The sequence below is a fragment of the Aquarana catesbeiana genome, linkage group LG03 (assembly GCF_042186555.1).
Source record: "Aquarana catesbeiana isolate 2022-GZ linkage group LG03, ASM4218655v1, whole genome shotgun sequence".
Classification (NCBI taxonomy): domain Eukaryota; kingdom Metazoa; phylum Chordata; class Amphibia; order Anura; family Ranidae; genus Aquarana; species Aquarana catesbeiana.
The window spans coordinates 437,092,350-437,115,278 of NC_133326.1; positions in this window are offsets into that span (position 1 = coordinate 437,092,350).

Here is a 22,929-nt window from a genome sequence, read left to right on the forward strand (position 1 = left end):
TTTCTGCCCCTTTTTAACAGGGGCGTGTAATTACAATTTTTGATGCAATACTTTTCAGCAGGGCTCATTCCTGTGCTCCAACTAGAGTATCTGTGAGGGGTTGCAGTGTTGTGGCAAATTTTCTGCCCCTGTTTAACAGGGGCATGTAATTACAATTTTTGATGCAATACTTTGCAGCAGGGTTCATTCCTGCGCTCCAACTAGAGTATCTGTGAGGGGTTGCAGTGTTGTGGCAATTTTTCTGCCCCTGTTTAACAGGGACGTGTAATTAAAATTTTTGATGCAATACTTTGCAGCAGGGTTCATTCCTGCGCTCCAACTAGTGTATCTGTGAGGGGTTGTAGTGTTGTGGCACCAGTGCCTAAGGCCCAATTTTTCTGCCCCTGTTCAACAGGGACATGTAATTACAATTCTTGATATAATATTTCACAGCAGGGCCCATTCCAGCTCCCACCAAGAGTAACTGTGAGGGCTTACAGTGTTGTGGCAACACCACCACCACCACCAAATGCCCAATTTTTCTGCCCCTGTTCAACAGATGCATGTAATTACAATTCTTGATATAATATTTCACAGCAGGGCCTGTTCCAGCGTCCTCCAAGAGTAACTGTGAGGACTTACAGTGTTGTGGCACCAGCACCACCACCACCAAAGGCCCAATTTTTCTACCACTGTTCAAAAATGGCATTTAATTACAATTCTTGATCTAATATTTCACATCAGGGCCCGTTCCTGCGCCCACCAAGAGTAACTGTGAGGGCTTAAAGTGTTGTGGCAATACCAACCACTAAGGCCCCAATTTCTGCAGAGTATATAGGGCAGGCCCCTACTTTCAAACATCCAACTTACAAACTACTCCTATTTGCAAACGGAAGGAGACAACAGGAAGTGAGATGAAATCTACCCCAAGAAGGGAAATTCTCTCCTGTAAGAGTTAATATGGGAAAAACGTGTCTCCTCTTCACTGATGCTTTATCACCAATCCTTGTTTCACTAAAACCCCCAAATTTTCAAAAAACATTTGTCATTGGGACAGAAAGTGAGGTGAAATCTTCTGAAGAGGTGCACAGACAGCAAAACAAATGTTATAGGGGTGATAACCCTTCCCTATGTTTTCCAAAAAGCTTAAAAATTGATTTTTTGGCTGGAGCTACACTTTAAAAATGTACCAGTTCAAAATTACAAACAGATTCTACTTAACAACAAACCTACAGTCCCTGTCTTGTTTGCACCGCCTGTATACTGCTGTTCAGAGTATATAGGGCCTGGGGGCCCCACGCCTTTCCTTTTTTTAATTTCGGTGCAGGGTTACCCTTAATATCTATACAAGACCTAAAGGGCCTGGTGGGGGGGTACCCATGCAGTTTGTCTCACTGATTTTCACCCATATTGCCGGGACCCGACATTACATTAAAGCCGCAAGCAGTTTTAAATGACTTTTATTCCTTTACAAATGTAATTTTTTGCAGGGACCGTTCTAAGCACAGGAAACATGCGCCACTTTACAGGCATACTATAGACACCCCCCAGGTACAATATTTAAAGAAATATTTCACTTTTTTTTTTCATTTAAAGCATCGGTAAAATCACTGCTCCCGAAAAAACGGCCATTTTTAAAAGTTTTTTTTTTTGCATTGATACATGTCCCCTGGGGCAGGACCCGGGTCCCCAAACCCTTTTTAGGACAATAACTTGCATATTAGCCTTTAAAATTAGCACTTTTGATTTTGAACGTTCGAGTCCCATAGACTTTGATGGGGTTCTAAAGTTCGTGCGAACTTTCAGTCCGTTCGCAGGTTCTGGTGCAAACCAAACCGGGGGATGTTCGGCTCATCCCTAGTCTTCACCAAGCCTGGTTCTTTGCCTGTCTTTGGGGCCCTGGTGCTGTCATCTTGACTGTGGGAAGCCGGCTGTGTTTCACAGCCAGCTCCCCACTGCACATTTGCAAAACCCACTGTGCTTTCTCAATGATCCCACAGTCTCCTGAGATCTGTGACGTGTCCAAGGAGGTTGCGGGTTGAGGGGGGGGCGAATTTCCACCCTGCTCGTTCTAGGTCAGAAATAAGTACCTGCTCCCTTAATTCATTGGTGTTCAGACATGCTCCTTAACCACTTACCGACTGGGCCATAGCCGAATGATGGCTACAGCACAGTCGGATAATTCTGGGAAGGTGCACCATAACGTCCTCCCAGAATCACCCTGGCCCTGGCCAATGACAGCGACCCTGTACCACATGATCGCTCTGTCCAATGATGGAGCGATTAGTTGTCAACAAGCCGTCGCATGCCCGGTTCAGTTCTTCCCCTCTTCGTACCGATCAGTACAGTGTGTGAGGAGAGGGTAGAGATCAAGTGCAGCAGCGCTGTGGCCTGGATCTGAAGTGCCCACAGCGCTGATCTGTGCCAATTCCTGCCTCATCCATCCAAATCCATGGCTCATCCATCCCCATCCTTGGCTCATCCATCCCCATCCATGGCTCATTCATGCTCATCCATCCTCATCCATGGCTCATCCATCCCCATCCCTGGCTCATCCATCCCCATCCATGGCTCTTTCATGCCTCATCCGTGCCACATCAGTGCTCATCCGTGCCACATCAGTACTCATCCATGCCACATCATCAGTACTCATCCATGCCACATCCATGTCACATCATTTCTCATCCATGCCACATCAGTGCTCATCCATGCCACATCAGTGCTCATCCATGCCACATCCATGCCATATCAGTGCTCATCCGTACCACATCCATGCCACTACAGTGCCATTACAGTGCACAAAAGTGTAATAGGTAATCAAATTAGATTTGAAATGTATGCCCTTAGAACACCTGCTGGTGCTCCCTGCATGTTGGGTCTCTGAATGTGGCCAGGCTGTGTAAAAGTCTCAAACATGTGGTATCGCTATACTCGGGACGAGTAGCAGAATGGATTTTGGGGTGTCATTTTTTCTATGTACATGCTATGAGTTAGAAATATTGTAAAAATTGACAACTTTGTGTAAAAAAAAAAAAATGCGTTTTCATTTTCTTTTCACATTTTACAAAAACTTGTGGAAAAAAATGCCATGTTCAAAAGACTAGTGAATACACAAAGGTATAGGTGTTGGCGCTACAAAACATCATATATTAAATATTTCAATATAAATAATGCGAAATGAACCATATGCAAATAGCAAACTGATGAAGTCCAAAGTGACAATCCCAGCACCATAAAACATATACAGTGGAACCTCGGATTACGAGCATAATCAGTTCCAGGAGTATGCTCATAATCCAAAGTACTCGCATATCAAAGCAAGTTTTCCCATTGAAGTCAATGGAAACTAAAATAATTTGTTCCGCATTCACTCATGGGATGCAATACCGCATGTGGCCAGAGGCGGGGGCACCGGAGAGCCTCGGAAACACTTCAGCTGACTTCGGCAAACCTCGGATAGACTTCCTACCCGAGATTTGCCGAGGTCAGCCGTGCTGTCTTCGGGCCTTTCCGTGCATTTCCGAACGGCGACGATCGGCGACGCTCGGCTCTGCTTGGCTCCGGCACCCCACCTCAGGTCAAAAGCGGTACTGCACACCGCTTTGGCCAGAATTGTGCTTGTTTTGCAAGACAACACTCGCAAACCAAGTTACGATTTTTAAAAATACAGTGCTCGTATTGCGAAACGCTCGTTAATCGCGTTACTCGCAATCCTAGGTTCCACTGTATAATCTTCTGGTTTGATGTGTCTTCAAGTATATGCTTCACCCCGAGTGCTCATGAGGTAGATGACAACTCACCAGAGGTGTTTGACCACTTTTTATGGTAGGTCAAAATACACTTTAATTGAATGAACCACATAGATCCTGGATAAACATCTCTCCACTGTGGGTCCCTCTCCGACAAAGGCTGAGGATGTTTGAACAGACTCCACCAGGGACACAAAGAAGAGCTCTTATGGTGTAGTACGTTTCATTTAAATGGTAAAAAATGATATCACAGTCACATGTGAGTGCAACTTTTGATATAATTTTTTACCATTTTAATAAAACTGGCTAGGCTCTGAGGAAGAAGGTATCCCTTCGAAATGCGTCAACGGGCGGTGGCCCTTGATATCTCCTGTATTACCAATCTGGAGTGTGTTTGTCAGTCAACTAACTGCAGTCATCTGGAGAACATTTGTTCTGCAAACTTTATCCCACATGTTTGTGAGTAGTTTTTTTATCATATTTTTAATAAAAAGACGTTTAAGGGTAATGCACAAGGCTGGTCTGCCCTCTTTTTCTCTTTTCCCTTTTGTATAGTGCGGGGTACAGTGTTCTGTGGTGCAGGGGCATGGTGAACTGTGAGAGGTACAATGTTTGATGAGGTGTGGACGGGGTGTATAGTGAGGGTTGCAAGGTTCTATTGGGTGGGGACGGGTGTATAGTGAGTGGTGCAGTGTTCTATGGGGTGGGGGCATGGTGAACAGTGAGAAGTACAGTTTTTATGAGGTGTGGGCAGAGTGCATAGTGAGGGTGCGGGGTTCTATGGGGTGGGGGAAGGGTGTATAGTGAGGGGTAAAGTTTTCTATAAGGTGTGGGCAGGGTGTATAGTGAGGGGTGCAGGGTTCTATTGGGGAGGGGTACAGTTTTCTATGAGGTGTGGGAAGGATGTATAGTGAGGGGTGCAGGGTTCTATGGGGTGGGGGCATGGTGAACAGTGAGGGGTACAGTTTTCTATGAGGTGAGGGCAGGGTGTATAGTGAGGGGTGCAGGGTACTATGGGGTGGGGGTAGGGTAGATAGTGTGGGCTGCAGTGTTCTATGGGGTGGGGGCATGGTCAACAGTGAGGGGTACAGTTTTCTATGAGGTGTGGGCAGGATGTATAGTGAGGGATGCAGAGTTCTATGGGTCTATGGGGTGGGGGCATGGTCAACAGTGAGGAGTACAGTTTTCTATGAGGTGAGGGCAGGGTGTATAGTGAGGGGGTGCAGGGTTCTAAGGGGTGGGGGCAGGGTGTATAGTGAGGGGTGCAGTGTTCAGTAAGGTGGAGGCAGGGTGTATAGTGAGGGGTGCAGTGTTCTATGGGGTGGGGGCATGGTGAACAGTGAGGCGTACTGTTTCTTATGAGGTGGGGGCAGGGTGTATAGTGAGGGATACAGTGTTCTATGAGGTGTGGGCAGGGTATTTAGTAAGGGGTGCAGGGTTCTATGGGGTGAGGGTTACAGTTTTCTATGAGGGGAAGGCAGGGTGTATAGTGAGGGATGCAGGGTTCTATGAGGTGGGGGCAGGGTGTATAGTGAGGGGTACAGTGTTGTATGGGGTGGGGGCATGATGAACAGTAAGGGGTACAGTTTTCTATGAGGTGTGGGCAGGGTGTATAGTGAGAGATGCAGGGTTATATGGGGTGGGGACAGGGTGTATAATGAGGGGGTGCAGTGTTCTATAAGGTGGGGTAGGGTGTATAGCAGGGCCGATCCTAGGGTCACAGACGCCTGGGTGCAGAAATATTTCTGGCGCCCCCACATGGGCGTGGTCATCTTACCAACTCCTCCCCTTTATAAATCTTTCTATGGCAATGACTCAAACACAGAGATGCTCCCCTTAGAAATCTTCATTTCCTTGGGATCCTCCCATGATCTCTTAACAATAAAGAAAATGCAGGAAGAGTATACTAAAGGGACCTGGAGGGGAGTCTCTCTGATGTACACACAGAGGGCTGTCTGTTAGAAAGAGCTCCTAGACATAATATGGTCAAAGACTGCAGACATAATACAGGAGATGGTCAGAGACTGCAGACATGATACAAGAGATGGACAGAGACTGCAGACATAATAGAGGAGATGGTCAGAGACTGCAGACGTAATACAGGAGATGGTCAGGGACCGCAGACATAATATAGGAGAAGGTCAGAGACTGTAGACATGATACAAGAGACAGTCAGAGACAGTAGACATGATACAGGAAATGGTCAGAGACTGCAGACATAATACAGGAGATGGTCTGAGACTGCAGACATGATACAGGAGATGGTCAGAGACTGCAGACATGGTACAGGAGATGGTCAGAGACTGCAGGCATATTACAAGAGACGGTCAGAGACTGCAATCATAGTACCGGAGATGGTCAGAGACTGCAGACATAATACAGGATATGGTCAGAGACTGCAGACATAATACAGGAGATGGTCAGAGACTGCAGACATAATACAGGAGATGGTCAGGGACTGCAGACATGGTACAGGAGATGGTCAGAGACTGCAGACATGATACAAGAGACGGTCAGAGACTGTAGACATGGTACAAGAGACGTCAGATGGTGTTCTCTCAGCACTGCCCTCTCCCTCTGGAGTACTTGGTGTACTTTCCTGGGTGTAGACCCCCCCAGGACAAACCACCCCTTCATTAGTACAGATCACCCAAGACAAACCCCCCTGTCCATTAGTACAGATCCACCCCAGGACAAACCCCCCTCCATTAGTACAGACCCCCCCAGGACAAACCCCCCCTTCATTAGTACAGACCCGTCAAGACAAACCCCCCTCCATTAGTACAGACCCCCAGGACAAACACCCTCCATTAGTACAGACCCCCCCAGGACAAACACCCCTCCATTAGTACAGATTCCCCCAGGACAAACCCCTCTCCATTACTACAGACCCCCCCAGGACAAACCCCCTCCATTAGTACAGACCCCCCATGACAAACCCCCCCTCCATTAGTACAGACCCCCCCAGGACAACCCCTTTTGTATAGTGCGGGGTACAGTGTTCTGTGGTGCGGGGGCATGGTGAACTGTGAGAGGTACAATGTTTGATGAGGTGTGGGCGGGGTGTATAGTGAGGGTTGCAAGGTTCTATTGGGTGGGGACGGGTGTATAGTGAGTGGTGCAGTGTTCTATGGGGTGGGGGCATGGTGAACAGTGAGAAGTACAGTTTTTATGAGGTGTGGGCAGAGTGCATAGTGAGGGTGCGGGGTTCTATGGGGTGGGGAAGGGTGTATAGTGAGGGGTAAAGTTTTCTATAAGGTGTGGGCAGGGTGTATAGTGAGGGGTGCAGGGTTCTATTGGGGAGGGGTACAGTTTTCTATGAGGTGTGGGAAGGATGTATAGTGAGGGGTGCAGGGTTCTATGGGGTGGGGGCATGGTGAACAGTGAGGGGTAAAGTTTTCTATGAGGTGAGGGCAGGGTGTATAGTGAGGGGTGCAGGGTACTATGGGGTGGGGGTAGGGTAGATAGTGTGGGCTGCAGTGTTCTATGGGGTGGGGGCATGGTCAACAGTGAGGGGTACAGTTTTCTATGAGGTGTGGGCAGGATGTATAGTGAGGGATGCAGAGTTCTATGGGTCTATGGGGTGGGGGCATGGTCAACAGTGAGGGGTACAGTTTTCTATGAGGTGAGGGCAGGGTGTATAGTGAGGGGGTGCAGGGTTCTAAGGGGTGGGGGCAGGGTGTATAGTGAGGGGTGCAGTGTTCAGTAAGGTGGAGGCAGGGTGTATAGTGAGGGGTGCAGTGTTCTATGGGGTGGGGGCATGGTGAACAGTGAGGCGTACTGTTTCTTATGAGGTGGGGGCAGGGTGTATAGTGAGGGATACAGTATTCTATGAGGTGTGGGCAGGGTATTTAGTAAGGGGTGCAGGGTTCTATGGGGTGAGGGTTACAGTTTTCTATGAGGGGAAGGCAGGGTGTATAGTGAGGGGTGCAGGGTTCTATGGGGTGGGAGCAGGGTGTTTAGTGAGGGGTACAGTTTTCTATGAGGTGGGGGCAGGGTGTATAGTGAGGGGTACAGTGTTGTATGGGGTGGGGGCATGATGAACAGTGAGGGGTACAGTTTTCTATGAGGTGTGGGCAGGGTGTATAGTGAGAGATGCAGGGTTATATGGGGTGGGGACAGGGTGTATAGTGAGGGGGTGCAGTGTTCTATAAGGTGGGGTAGGGTGTATAGCAGGGCCGATCCTAGGGTCACAGACGCCTGGGTGCAGAAATATTTCTGGCGCCCCCACATGGGCGTGGTCATCTTACCAACTCCTCCCCTTTACAAATCTTTCTATGGCAATGACTCAAACACAGAGATGCTCCCCTTAGAAATCTTCGTTACCTTGGGATCCTCCCATGATCTCTTAACAATAAAGAAAATGCAGGAAGAGTATACTAAAGAGACCTGGAGGGGAGTCTCTCTGATGTACACACAGAGGGCTGTCTGTTAGAAAGAGCCCCTAGACATAATATGGTCAAAGACTGCAGACATAATACAGGAGATGGTCAGAGACTGCAGACATGATACAAGAGATGGACAGAGACTGCAGACATAATAGAGGAGATGGTCAGAGACTGCAGACGTAATACAGGAGATGGTCAGGGACCGCAGACATAATATAGGAGAAGGTCAGAGACTGTAGACATGATACAAGAGACAGTCAGAGACAGTAGACATGATACAGGAGATGGTCAGAGACTGCAGACATAATACAGGAGATGGTCTGAGACTGCAGACATGATACAGGAGATAGTCAGAGACTGCAGACATGGTACAGGAGATGGTCAGAGACTGCAGGCATATTACAAGAGACGGTCAGAGACTGCAATCATAGTACCGGAGATGGTCAGAGACTGCAGACATAATACAGGATATGGTCAGAGACTGCAGACATAATACAGGAGATGGTCAGAGACTGCAGACATAATACAGGAGATGGTCAGGGACTGCAGACATGGTACAGGAGATGGTCAGAGACTGCAGACATGGTACAGGAGATGGTCAGAGACTGCAGACATGATACAAGAGACGGTCAGAGACTGTAGACATGGTACAAGAGACGTCAGATGGTGTTCTCTCAGCACTGCCCTCTCCCTCTGGAGTCCTTGGTGTACTTTCCTGGGTGTAGACCCCCCCAGGACAAACCACCCCTTCATTAGTACAGATCACCCAAGACAAACCCCCCCGTCCATTAGTACAGATCCACCCCAGGACAAACCCCCCTCCATTAGTACAGACCCCCCCAGGACAAACCCCCCCTTCATTAGTACAGACCCGTCAAGACAAACCCCCCTCCATTAGTACAGACCCCCAGGACAAACACCCTCCATTAGTACAGACCCCCCCAGGACAAACACCCCTCCATTAGTACAGATTCCCCCAGGACAAACCCCTCTCCATTACTACAGACCCCCCCAGGACAAACCCCCTCCATTAGTACAGACCCCCCATGACAAACCCCCCCTCCATTAGTACAGACCCCCCCAGGACAACCCCTTTTGTATAGTGCGGGGTACAGTGTTCTGTGGTGCGTGGGCATGGTGAACTGTGGAGAGGTACAATGTTTGATGAGGTGTGGGCGGGGTGTATAGTGAGGGTTGCAAGGTTCTATTGGGTGGGGACGGGTGTATAGTGAGTGGTGCAGTGTTCTATGGGGTGGGGGCATGGTGAACAGTGAGAAGTACAGTTTTTATGAGGTGTGGGCAGAGTGCATAGTGAGGGTGCGGGGTTCTATGGGGTGGGGAAGGGTGTATAGTGAGGGGTAAAGTTTTCTATAAGGTGTGGGCAGGGTGTATAGTGAGGGGTGCAGGGTTCTATTGGGGAGGGGTACAGTTTTCTATGAGGTGTGGGAAGGATGTATAGTGAGGGGTGCAGGGTTCTATGGGGTGGGGGCATGGTGAACAGTGAGGGGTACAGTTTTCTATGAGGTGAGGGCAGGGTGTATAGTGAGGGGTGCAGGGTACTATGGGGTGGGGGTAGGGTAGATAGTGTGGGCTGCAGTGTTCTATGGGGTGGGGGCATGGTCAACAGTGAGGGGTACAGTTTTCTATGAGGTGTGGGCAGGATGTATAGTGAGGGATGCAGAGTTCTATGGGTCTATGGGGTGGGGGCATGGTCAACAGTGAGGGGTACAGTTTTCTATGAGGTGAGGGCAGGGTGTATAGTGAGGGGGTGCAGGGTTCTAAGGGGTGGGGGCAGGGTGTATAGTGAGGGGTGCAGTGTTCAGTAAGGTGGAGGCAGGGTGTATAGTGAGGGGTGCAGTGTTCTATGGGGTGGGGGCATGGTGAACAGTGAGGCGTACTGTTTCTTATGAGGTGGGGGCAGGGTGTATAGTGAGGGATACAGTATTCTATGAGGTGTGGGCAGGGTATTTAGTAAGGGGTGCAGGGTTCTATGGGGTGAGGGTTACAGTTTTCTATGAGGGGAAGGCAGGGTGTATAGTGAGGGGTGCAGGGTTCTATGGGGTGGGAGCAGGGTGTTTAGTGAGGGGTACAGTTTTCTATGAGGTGGGGGCAGGGTGTATAGTGAGGGGTACAGTGTTTAATGGGGTGGGGGCATGATGAACAGTGAGGGGTACAGTTTTCTATGAGGTGTGGGCAGGGTGTATAGTGAGAGATGCAGGGTTATATGGGGTGGGGACAGGGTGTATAGTGAGGGGGTGCAGTGTTCTATAAGGTGGGGTAGGGTGTATAGCAGGGCCGATCCTAGGGTCACAGACGCCTGGGTGCAGAAATATTTCTGGCGCCCCCACATGGGCATGGTCATCTTACCAACTCCTCCCCTTTACAAATCTTTCTATGGCAATGACTCAAACACAGAGATGCTCCCCTTAGAAATCTTCGTTACCTTGGGATCCTCCCATGATCTCTTAACAATAAAGAAAATGCAGGAAGAGTATACTAAAGAGACCTGGAGGGGAGTCTCTCTGATGTACACACAGAGGGCTGTCTGTTAGAAAGAGCCCCTAGACATAATATGGTCAAAGACTGCAGACATAATACAGGAGATGGTCAGAGACTGCAGACATGATACAAGAGATGGACAGAGACTGCAGACATAATAGAGGAGATGGTCAGAGACTGCAGACGTAATACAGGAGATGGTCAGGGACCGCAGACATAATATAGGAGAAGGTCAGAGACTGTAGACATGATACAAGAGACAGTCAGAGACAGTAGACATGATACAGGAGATGGTCAGAGACTGCAGACATAATACAGGAGATGGTCTGAGACTGCAGACATGATACAGGAGATGGTCAGAGACTGCAGACATGGTACAGGAGATGGTCAGAGACTGCAGGCATAATACAAGAGACGGTCAGAGACTGCAATCATTGTACCGGAGATGGTCAGAGACTGCAGACATAATACAGGATATGGTCAGAGACTGCAGACATAATACAGGAGATGGTCAGAGACTGCAGACATAATACAGGAGATGGTCAGGGACTGCAGACATGGTACAGGAGATGGTCAGAGACTGCAGACATGGTACAGGAGATGGTCAGAGACTGCAGACATGATACAAGAGACGGTCAGAGACTGTAGACATGGTACAAGAGACGTCAGATGGTGTTCTCTCAGCACTGCCCTCTCCCTCTGGAGTCCTTGGTGTACTTTCCTGGGTGTAGACCCCCCCAGGACAAACCACCCCTTCATTAGTACAGATCACCCAAGACAAACCCCCCCCATCCATTAGTACAGATCCACCCCAGGACAAACCCCCCTCCATTAGTACAGACCCCCCAGGACAAACCCCCCCTTCATTAGTACAGACCCGTCAAGACAAACCCCCCTCCATTAGTACAGACCCCCAGGACAAACACCCTCCATTAGTACAGACCCCCCCAGGACAAACACCCCTCCATTAGTACAGATTCCCCCAGGACAAACCCCTCTCCATTACTACACACCCCCCCAGGACAAACCCCCTCCATTAGTACAGACCCCCATGACAAACCCCCCCTCCATTAGTACAGACCCCCCCAGGACAACCCCTCCCCCCATTAGTACAGACCCCCCAGGACAAACCCCCCCTCCATTAGTACAGACCCCCCAGGACAAACCGCCCCCCTCTATTAGTACAGACCCCCCCCAGGACAACCCTCCCCTCCATTAGTACAGACCCCCTCTCCATTGGTACAGATCCCCAGGACAAACCCCCCCTCCATTAGTACAGACCCCCCTAGGACAAACCCCTCCATTAGTACAGACCCCCAGGACAAACCGCTCACAATCCATTAGTACAGACCCTCCTAGAACAACCCCCCCTCCATTAGTACAGACCCCCCAGGACAAACCGCCCCCCCCTCCATTAGTACAGACCCCCCAGCACAAACCGCCCCCTCCTCCATTAGTACAGACCCCCCCAGGACAAACCCCCTCCATTAGTACAGACCCTCCAGGACAAACCGCTCACAATCCATTAGTACAGACCCTCCTAGAACAACCCCCCCTCCATTAGTACAGACCCCCCAGGACAAACCGCCCCCCCTCCATTAGTACAGACCCCCCAGCACAAACCGCCCCCTCCTCCATTAGTACAGACCCCCCCAGGACAAACCCCCTCCATTAGTACAGACCCCCCAGGACAAACCGCCCCCCCTCCATTAGTACAGACCCCCCAGGACAAACCCCCCCTTCATTAGTACAGATCCCCCAAGACAAACCCCCTGTCCATTAGTACAGATCCCCCCCAGGACAAACCCCCCCTCCATTAGTACAGACCCCCCAGGACAAACCCCCCCTTCATTAGTACAGACCCCCCAAGACAAACCCCCCTCTATTAGTACAGACCCCCCCAGGACAAACCCCCTCCATTAGTACAGACCCCCCCAGAACAAACACCCCTCCATTAGTACAGATCCCCCCAGGACAAACCCCTCTCCATTACTACAGACCCCCCAGGACAAACCCCCTCCATTAGTACAGACCCCCCATGACAAACCCCCCCTCCATTAGTACAGACCCCCCCCGGGACAACCACTCCCTCCATTAGTACAGACCCCCCAGGACAAACCCCCCTCCATTAGTACAGACCCCCCAGGACAAACCGCCCCCCCTCTATTAGTACAGACCCCCCCAGGACAACCTTCCCCTCCATTAGTACAGACCCCCCTCTCCATTAGTACAGATCCCCAGGACAAACCCCCCCTCCATTAGTACAGACCCCCCTAGGACAACCCCCCTCCATTAGTACAGACCCCCAGGACAAACCGCTCAAAATCCATTAGTACAGACCCTCCCATAACAAACCCCCTCCTCCATTAGTACAGACCCCCCAGGACAAACCGCCCCCCCTCCATTAGTACAGACCCCCCCAGCACAAACCGCCCCCTCCTCCATTAGTACAGACCCCCCCAGGACAAACCCCCTCCATTAGTACAGACCCCCAGGACAAACCGCCCCCCTCCATTAGTACAGACCCCCAGGACAAACCCCCCCTTCATTAGTACAGATCCCCCAAGACAAACCCCCCGTCCATTAGTACAGATCCCCCCAGGACAAACCCCCCCTCCATTAGTACAGACCCCCCAAGACAAACCCCCCACCATTAGTACAGACCCCAGGACAAACCCCCTCCATTAGTACAGACCCCCCAGGACAAACCGCCCCCCTCTATTAGTACAGACCCCCCAGGACAACCCTCCCCTCCATTAGTACAGACCCCCTCTCCATTAGTACAGATCCCCAGGACAAATCCCCCCTCCATTAGTACAGACCCTCCCTAGGACAACCCCCCTCCATTAGTACAAAGCCCCCCCTCCATTAGTACAGACCCCCAGGACAAACCGCTCACAATCCATTAGTACAGACCCTCCCAGAACAACCCCCCTCCATTAGTACAGACCCCCCAGCACAAACCGCCCCCTCCTCCATTAGTACAGACCCCCCCAGGACAAACCCCTCCATTAGTACAGACCCCCAGGACAAACTGCCCCCCTCCATTAGTACAGACCCCCCAGGACAAACCCCTCCTTGATTAGTACAGATCCCCCAAGACAAACCCCCCGTCCATTAGTACAGATCCCCCCAGGACAAACCTCTTCCATTAGTACAGACCCCCCCAGGACAAACACCCCTCCATTAGTACAGATCCCCCCAGGACAAACCCCTCTCCATTACTACAGACCCCCCAGGACAAACCCCCTCCATTAGTACAGACCCCCATGACAAACCCCCCCCTCCATTAGTACAGACCCCCCCGGGACAACCCCTCCCTCCATTAGTACAGACCCCCCAGGACAAACCCCCCTCCATTAGTACAGACCCCCCAGGACAAACCCCCCTCTATTAGTACAGACCCCCCCAGGACAACCCTCCCCTCCATTAGTACAGACCCCCCTCTCCATTAGTACAGATCCCCAGGACAAACCCCCCTCCATTAGTACAGACCCTCCCTAGGACAACCCCCCTCCATTAGTACAAAGCCCCCCCTCCATTAGTACAGACCCCCAGGACAAACCGCTCACAATCCATTAGTACAGACCCTCCCATAACAAACCCCCTCCTCCATTAGTACAGACCCCCCAGGACAAACCGCCCCCCCTCCATTAGTACAGACCCCCCAGCACAAACCGCCCCCTCCTCCATTAGTACAGACCCCCCCAGGACAAACCCCCTCCATTAGTACAGACCCCCAAGGACCAACCCCCTCTCCATTAGTACAGACCCCCCCAGGACAAACCCCCCCTCCATTAGTACAACCCCCAGGACAACCCCCCCTCCATTAGTACAGACCCCCCCAGGACAAAGCCCCCCCAATTAGTACAGCCCCCCAGAACAAACCGCCCCCCCTCCATTAATACAGACACCCCAGGACAACCCCCCCATTAGTACAGACCCCCCCAGGAAACCCCCCCTTCATTAGTACAGACCCCCTCCAGGACAAACCCCCCCTCCATTAGTACAGACCCCCCAGGAAACCCCCCCTCCATTAATATAGACCCCCCCAGGACAAACCCCCCCTTAATTAGTACAGACCCCCCTCCTCCATTAGCGTGGAGAACAGATGGAGACAGGCTTGGGCGGGAGTGAGAGACAGAGGAGGAGTTGAGGTGAACACGTCAGGCACGGACCGCCCGCCCCCCCCGCAATGTCACTGCGAGGCTGGTCTCTCTCCACACAGAGACCAGCCGCTCAGATCTCCGGCGCTGCTCTCCTTCTATGATAGGGAGGGGGGACGGGCTTGAGCCTCGAAAAATACAGCGGCGGCGGTGACCTGCGGAGGGAGCTGCCTCTGGACACAGAGAGGAGGAGGAGGGAGGGGAGCACTCTGGCTCTTCAGCACCCACACCTCTCTGGCGCCCGGGTGCACTGCACCCCATGCACCCCGTCTGGGATTGGCCCTGGTGTATAGTGAGGGGTACAGTTTCTATGAGGTGGGGATAGGGTATACACCCTATCCCCACCTCATAGAAACTGTGAGGGGTGCAGTATTCTGTATGGTGGAGGAAGGGTGTATAGTGAGGCGTACAGTTTTCTATGAGGAGGGGACAGGGTGTATAGTGAGGGGTGCGGTGTTCTATGAGGTGGGGGCTGGGTGTATAGTTAAGAGTACAGTGTTCTGTTGGGTAAGGACTTGGTGAACAGTGAGGGGTACAATTTTCTATAGGGTGGGAACGGGGTATATAGTGAGGGGTGCAGAGTTCTATGGGGTGGGGGCATGGTGAACAGTGAGGGGTACGGTTTTCTATGAGGTGGGGGAAAGGTGTATAGTGAGGGGTGCTGTGTTCTATGGGGTGGGGGCATGGTGAACAGTGAGGCATACGGTTTTCTATGAGGTGGGGGCAGGGTGTATAGTGAGGGGTGTAGGGTCCTATGGGGTGGGGGCAGGGTGTGTAGTGAGGGGTACATTGTTCCGTGGGGTGAGGGCATAGTGAACAGTGATGCCCTGTACACACGATTGGACATTGATCGGACATTCTGACAACAAAATCCATCGGATTTTTTCCGACGGATTTTGTGCCAAACTTGTCTTGCATACACATGGTCGCACAAAGTTGTTGGAAAATCCGATCGTTCTGAACATGGTGACGTAAAACACGTACGTCGAGACTATAAACGGGGCAGTAGCAAATAGCTTTCGTCTCTTAATTTATTCTGAGAATGCGTGGCACTTTGTGCGTCGGATTTGTGTACACACAATCGGAATTTAAACGATCGGATTTTGTTGTCGGAAAATTTTATATCCTGCTCTCAAACTTTGTGTGTCAGAAATTCCGATGGAAAAAGTCCGATGGAGCCCACACACGATCGGAATTTCCGATAACACAATCCGATCGCACTTTTTCCATCGGAAAATCCAACCATGTGTATAGGGCATTAGAGGTACAGTGTTTGATGAGGTGTGGGCAGGGTGTATAGTGAGGGGTGCAGGTTTCTATTGGGTGGGGACAGGTGTATAGTAAGTGGTGCAGTGTTCTATGGGGTGGGGGCATGGCGAACATTGAGAGGTACAGTTTTTATGAGGTGTGGGCAGAGTGTATAGTGAGGCGTACAGTTTTCTATGAGGTGGGAACAGGATGTATAGTGAGGGATGCAGTGTTCTATGAGGTGGGAGCAGGGTGTATAGTGAGGAGTACAGTGTTCTGTTGGGTAGGGGCAGGGTGTATAGTGAGGGGTACAGTGTTCTATGGGGTGGGGGCAGGGTGTATAGTGAGGGGTGCAGGGTTCTATGGCGTGGGGGCATGGTGAACACTGAGGGGTACAGTTTTCTATGAGGTGTGGGCAGGGTGTATAGTGAGGGGTGCAAGATTCTTTGGGGTGGGAGCAGGGTGTTTGTTGAGGGGTACTGTTTTCTATGAAGTGTGGGCAGGGTGTATAGTGAGGGGTGCAGGGTTCTATGGGGTAGGGCAAGGTGTATAGTGAGGGATGCAGTGTCCTATGGGGTGGGGGCAGGGTGAACAGTGAGGAGTACGGTTTTCTATGAGACGTGGGCAGGGTGTATAGTGAGGGGTGCAGGGTTCTATGGGGTGGGATGGGTATATAGTGGGGGGTGCAGTGTTCTATGGGGTGGGGGCATGGTGAACATTGAGGGGTACAGTTTTCTATGAGGTGTGGGCAGGGTGTATAGTGAGGGGTGCAGGGTTCTATGGGGTGGGGTAGGGTGTATAGTGAGGGGTACAGTTTTCTATGAGGTGGGAACAGGATTTATAGTGAGGGGTGCAGTGTTCTATGAGGTGAGGGCAGGGTGTGTAGTGAGGAGTACAGTGTTCTGTTGGGTAGGGGCATGGTGAATAGTGAGGGGTACAGTTTTCTATGAGGTGGGAGCAGGGTGTATAGTTAGGGGCGCAGTGTTCTGTGGGGGGCATGGTGAACAGTGAGGCATACGGTTTTCTATAGGGTGGGGACAGGGTGTATAGTGAGGGGTACAGTTTTCTATGAGGTGTGGGCAGGGTGTATAGTGAGAGGTGTAGGGTTCTATGGGGTGGGTGCAGGGTGTATAGTGAGGGGTACAGTGTTCTGTGGGGTGGGGGCTTGGTGAACAGTAAGGGGTATGGTGTTTTATGAGGTGTGGGCAGGGTGTATAGTGAGGGTTGCAGGGTTCTATGGGGTGAGGGCAGGGTGTATAGTGAGGGGTGCAGTGTTCTATGTGGTGGAGGCATGGTGAGCAGTGAGGGTACAGTTTTCTATGAGGTGTGGGCAGGATGTATAGTGAGGGCTGCAGTGTTCTATGAGGTGGGGGCAGCGTGTATAGTGAGGAGTACAGTGTTCTATGGGGTGGGGGCAGGTTGTATAGCGAGGGGTTTCAGGGTTTTATGGGGGTAGGGTGTATAGTGAGGGGGTGCAGGGTTCTTTGGGGTGTGGGCAGGGTGTATAGTGAGGGGTGCAGGGTTCTATGGGGTGGGGCAAGGGTGTATAGTGAGGGGTGCACAGTTCTGTAAGGTGGGGTCAGGGTGTATAGTGAAGCGTACAGTTTTCTATGAAGGGGGAACAGGGTGTATAGTGAGGGGTGCAGTGTTCTATGAGGTGGGGGCAGGGTGTATAGTGAGGAGCACAGTGTTCTGTTCGGTAGGGGCATGATGAACAGTGAGGGGTACAGTTTTCTATAGGGTGGGGACAGGGTGTATACTGAGGGGAGCAGGGTTCTATGGGGTGGGGGCAGGGTGTATAGTGAGGGGAACAGTGTTCTATGGGGTGGGAGCAGGGTGTATAGTGAGGGATACAGTTTTCTATGAGGTGTGGGCAGTGTCACGGAACGTCCCACACTCCGCTTGAGTGCTTCCGTCAGTATACCACTTCCTTGTAGTCTGGATACAGATATCAGATATTCCCACCTCTCTGAGCACAAAACAAGGCGACACTTGCTTGTTGCTAACATGGACTGACCTTTTATTTGAGATCTCACACAAATATATGCACAGCAGAATGACTAAAACCTAACCTAATTAACATGAGCTAATTAACTAATCCTTTTACCCAGACTAGGTGACTACGTCTCCTAGCTCATTGACTATTCAACACACATTACCATAAACATCAACACAGGGTTAATTAGAACAAACAACAATGAGTTGAATACCCTTAGAACCTGTGGTAAGCCAGACTAAACTCATTTACGTTAAACACATTATAGCTGACATCAGACAGGTGAGTGGACTTGATGACATTAGCATCTTCTCACAGTATGAGTCCCAACAGTATGACTCAGTCACTATTGCTACTATGGCAAATACAGGGTCCCCAGAGTCTGTGTGTTTTGGGGGGACATGGAGCTGAATCCAAAGTAACACCAACCCCAGGGTCCCCAGGCATACAGCTTACAGAGAGCACCATTCCCCCAAATGCCAGGGCCCATAATCTGTTGGCAAGAGGCTAGCGTTCAGTCCCCTCCAATAGCCTCTGTCCCGGGTGAGTCTGTCACAGCCAGGGTGTATAGTGAGAGGTGCAGGATTCTATGGGGTGGGGGCAGGGTATTTATTGAGGGGTACAGTTTTCTATGGGGAACGGGCATGGTTAACAGTGAGGGGTACAGTTTTCTATGAGGTGTGGGCAGGATGTATAGTGAGGGGTGCAGGATTCTATGGGGTGGGGGCAGGGTGTAGAGTGAGGGGTACAGTTTTCTATGAGGTGTGGGCAGGGTGTATAGTGAGGGGTGCAGTGTTCTGTTGGGTGGGGGCATGGTGAGCAGTGAGGGGTATGGTTTTCTATAAGTTGGGTGCATGGTGAAGAGTTAGGGGTACGGTTTTCTATGAAGAGGGGCAGGGTGTATAGTGAGGGGTGCAGGGTTCTATGGGGTGCGGTCATGGTTAACAGTGAGAGGTACAGTTTTCTATGAGGTGTGGGCAGGGTGTATAGTGAGGGATGCAGGGTTCTATGGGGTGGGGGTAGGGTAGATAGTGTGGGCTGCAGTGTTCTATGGGGTGGGGGCATGGTCAACAGTGAGGGGTACAGTTTTCTATGAGGTGTGGGCAGGATGTATAGTGAGGGATGCAGAGTTCTATGGGTCTATGGGGTGGGGGCATGGTCAACAGTGAGGGGTACAGTTTTCTATGAGGTGAGGGCAGGGTGTATAGCGAGGGGGTGCAGGGTTCTAAGGGGTGGGGGCAGGGTGTATAGAGAGGGGTGCAGTGTTCAGTAAGGTGGAGGCAGGGTGTATAGTGAGGGGTGCAGTGTTCTATGGGGTGGGGTCATGGTGAACAGTGAGAGGTATGGTTTTCTATGAGGTGGGGGCATGGTGTATAGTGAGGGGTGCAGGGTTCTATGAGGTGGGGGCAAGGTGGATAGTGAGGAGTATAGTGTTCTATAGCATGGGGGCATGTTGAACAGTGACAGATACAGTGTTCTATGAGGTGTGGGCAGGGTGTAAAGTGAGGGGTGCAGGGTTCTATGGGGTGGGGAACGGGTGTAAAGTGAGTGGTGCAGTGTTTTATGGGGTGGGGACGGGTGTATAGTGAGGGGTGCAGTTTTCTTTAAGGTGGGGGCAGGGTGTATAGTCAGGGGTGTAGCGTTCTATGGGGTGTGGGCAGGGTGTATAGTCAGGGGTGTATAGTGAGGGGTGCAGTGTTCTATGAGGTGGGGGCATGGTGAACATGGTGAGGGGTACGGTTTTCTATGAGGTGGGGCAAAGTGTATAGTGAGGGGTGCAGGGTTCTATGGGGTGCAGGCATGGTGAACAGTGAGGGGTACAGTTTTGTATGAGGTGTGGGCAGGGTGTATAGTAAGGGGTGCAGGGTTCTATGGGGTGGGGGCATGGTGTATAGTAAGGGGTACAATGTTCTGTGGGGTGGGTGCATGGTGAACAGCGTGGGGTACAGATTTCTATGAGGTGTGGCTGGGTTTATTGTGAGCGGTGTAGGGTTCTATGGGGTAGGGACGGGTGTATAGTGAGGGATGTAGCGTTCTATGGGGTAGGGTCATGGTGAACAATGAGGGGTACGGTTTTCTATGAGAAGGGGACAGGGTGTATAGTGAGGGGTGCAGGGTTGTATGGGGTGGGGGCATGGTGAACCGTGAGGGGTACCGCTTTCTATGAGGTGTGGGCAGGGTGTATAGTGAGGGGTGCAGGGTTCTTTGGGGTGGGGATGGGTGTCTAGTGAGGGGTGCAGTGTTCTATGGGGTGGGGGCATGGTGAACAGTGAGGGGTACAGTTTTCTATATAAAGTGAGGGCAGGGTGTATAGTCAGGGGTGTAGCGTTCTATGGGGTGGCGGCAGGGTGCAGTATTCTATGGGGTGCAATGCACATGGGGGTGATTAGGGTGTGCCCAGGCACAACTGCCACACCCCGTGCACATGCCTATGCTGGTGAGCAGGGCCACTGATAGGGGGGGGACCACCGGTCCTCCTGTAGGGGGCCTAGGGAAACAGGGGGTCCCAGACAGTAAAAGGGGTTCAGCGGGCAGTAGCAATTGCAGAGCAGTGCCTTGCAGGGCTCTCCCCCTCTCCCTTCCACGGCTTTCAGTTGGTGGAGGGGGAGGCAGGGTTCTATGGGGTGGGGGCATGGTGAACCGTGAGGGGTACCGCTTTCTATGAGGTGTGGGCAGGGTGTATAGTGAGGGGTGCAGGTTTCTATAGGGTGGGGGCAGGGTGTATAGTAAGGGGTACAGTGTTCTGCGGGGTGGGGGCATGGTGAACAGCAAGGGGTACAGTTTTCTATGAGGTGTGGCAGGGTGTATTGTGAGCGGTGCAGGGTTCTATGGGGTGGGGACAGGTGTATAGTTAGGGGTGCAGTGTTCTATGGGGTGGGGTCATGGTGAACAGTGAGAGGTACGGTTTTCTATGAGGTGGAGGCAGGGTGTATAGTGAGGGGTGCAGGGTTCTATGAGGTGGGGGCAGGGTGTATAGTGAAGAGTATAGTGTTCTATAGCATGGGGGCATGTTGAACAGTGAGAGATACAGTGTTCTATGAGGTGTGGGCAGGGTGTAAAGTGAGGGGTGCAGGGTTCTTTGGTGTGGGGGCATGGTGAACCGTGAGGGGTACCGATTTCTATGAGGTGTGGGCAGGGTGTATAGTGAGGGGTGCAGGGTTCTATGGGGTGGGGATGGGTGTATAGTGAGGGGTGCAGTGTTCTATGGGGTGGGGGCATGGTTAACAGTGAGGGGTACAGTTTTCTATAAGGTGGGGGCAGGGTGTATAATCAGGGGTGTAGCGTTCTATGGGGTGGGGGCAGGGTGTATAGTGAGGGGTGCAGTATTCTATGGGGTGCAATGCACATGGGGGTGATTAGGGTGTGCCCTGGCACAACTGCCACACCCCATGCACATGCCTATGCTGGTGAGCGGGGCCACTGATAGAGGGGGGACCACCGGTCCTCCTGTAGAGGGCCCGGGGAAACAGGGGGTCCCAGACAGTAAGGGGTTCAGCGGGCAGTAGCAACTGCAGAGCAGTGGAAGAGACAAGCTGCGCTATATAAATACAAGTAAACAATGCGTTGTGTATCCAAAACGCTAAAGTGCAGTTCAGACGTATGACACCCAGGTGAGCTAATCCTTAACAGTGCCACCACCTAATAAAAGACTTGCTTACCAGATAGTAAGCAAGAAGGAGCGGATGGCTAAAACCCAGCCAGGGCCTTTCAATACACCGGCAGAGGTGTCCAGACAGGGGCAGTCACTGACTTGTATCTGTGCTCCAATTCCTCCACAGCGTGGATAGCCCATAGAACTCAGCAGTGATCAGGGTAATCGGGATATATAAGAAAAGCAACCATAGCGTAATCTCGCTTTATAAGGTTCATTAGTAAAAAAATATTGCACCTACAATTGAATTGCAGAGTATTCGCGCTAAAAGAAGAGCCGGCCGGCTAAAACAGAGATACCCGGACGGGTATCTGTCAGTGACTGCCCCTGTCCCTTCAGAGAGAAGTCCACAGAGGATCGCAAAGTCTTCGTAAAGGAGAACAACATCTGCTACAAGTGCTGCTCATCAACATCTCACTTTGCCAAGGATTGTAAGGTCAGTGTGAAATGCACAGAATGTGACATCTCAGATCACAGCACAGCTTTACACCCAGGGCCAACCCCATGGACATTACAATGCACCGACAGCTAGGGATGCACTGAAAGTTCGGCCGCCGAAACATATCGGTCGAAAATGGCCTTTTTGGCAATTCGCCGATAGAGAAAAATGTCCGATAATGGAGCCGAAAATGGGGCTGGTGCCGCCTATCACGGGGGCATCCTATAGCGCAGAAGAGAGGAGAGCTGCCGCCGCCGCTGCCTGGTTGATTAGAGGAACATCACAGCTTTCATTTCAATAGGTGTGTGTTCCCAGCCGTGCGCCGTCACGTACAGCCCCTCTCCCTTGTCCGGGGAACTTTGATAGACAGATCACCCGTCCCAGGATTGGGAGGTGATCTGTCTATCAAAGTCCCTTTATAAAGAGGAGGGGCTGTATGTGGGGAATGTGCGGGGAACACACAGCTATTGAAATGAAAGCTGTGATGTTCCCGGCGCTCTAATCAACCAGGTGGCGGCGGCTCTCCTCTTTCTTCCCCTGCACAGGCTGGCTGCAATGGGGGACACTGGCTGCAATGGGGAACCCTGGCTGCAATGGAGGACACTGGCTGCAATGGGGAACCCTGGCTGGCTGCAATGGGGGACACTGGTTGCAATGGGGGACACTGGCTGGCTGCAATGGGGGACACTGGCTGACTGCAATGGGGGACACTGGCTGACTGCACCTGATGGGCACTGGTGAGGCTGCATTGATCTCTTGTATCATGTCCCCAGTCTGACCATGGGGAACCCTGGCTGGCTGCAATGGCGACAC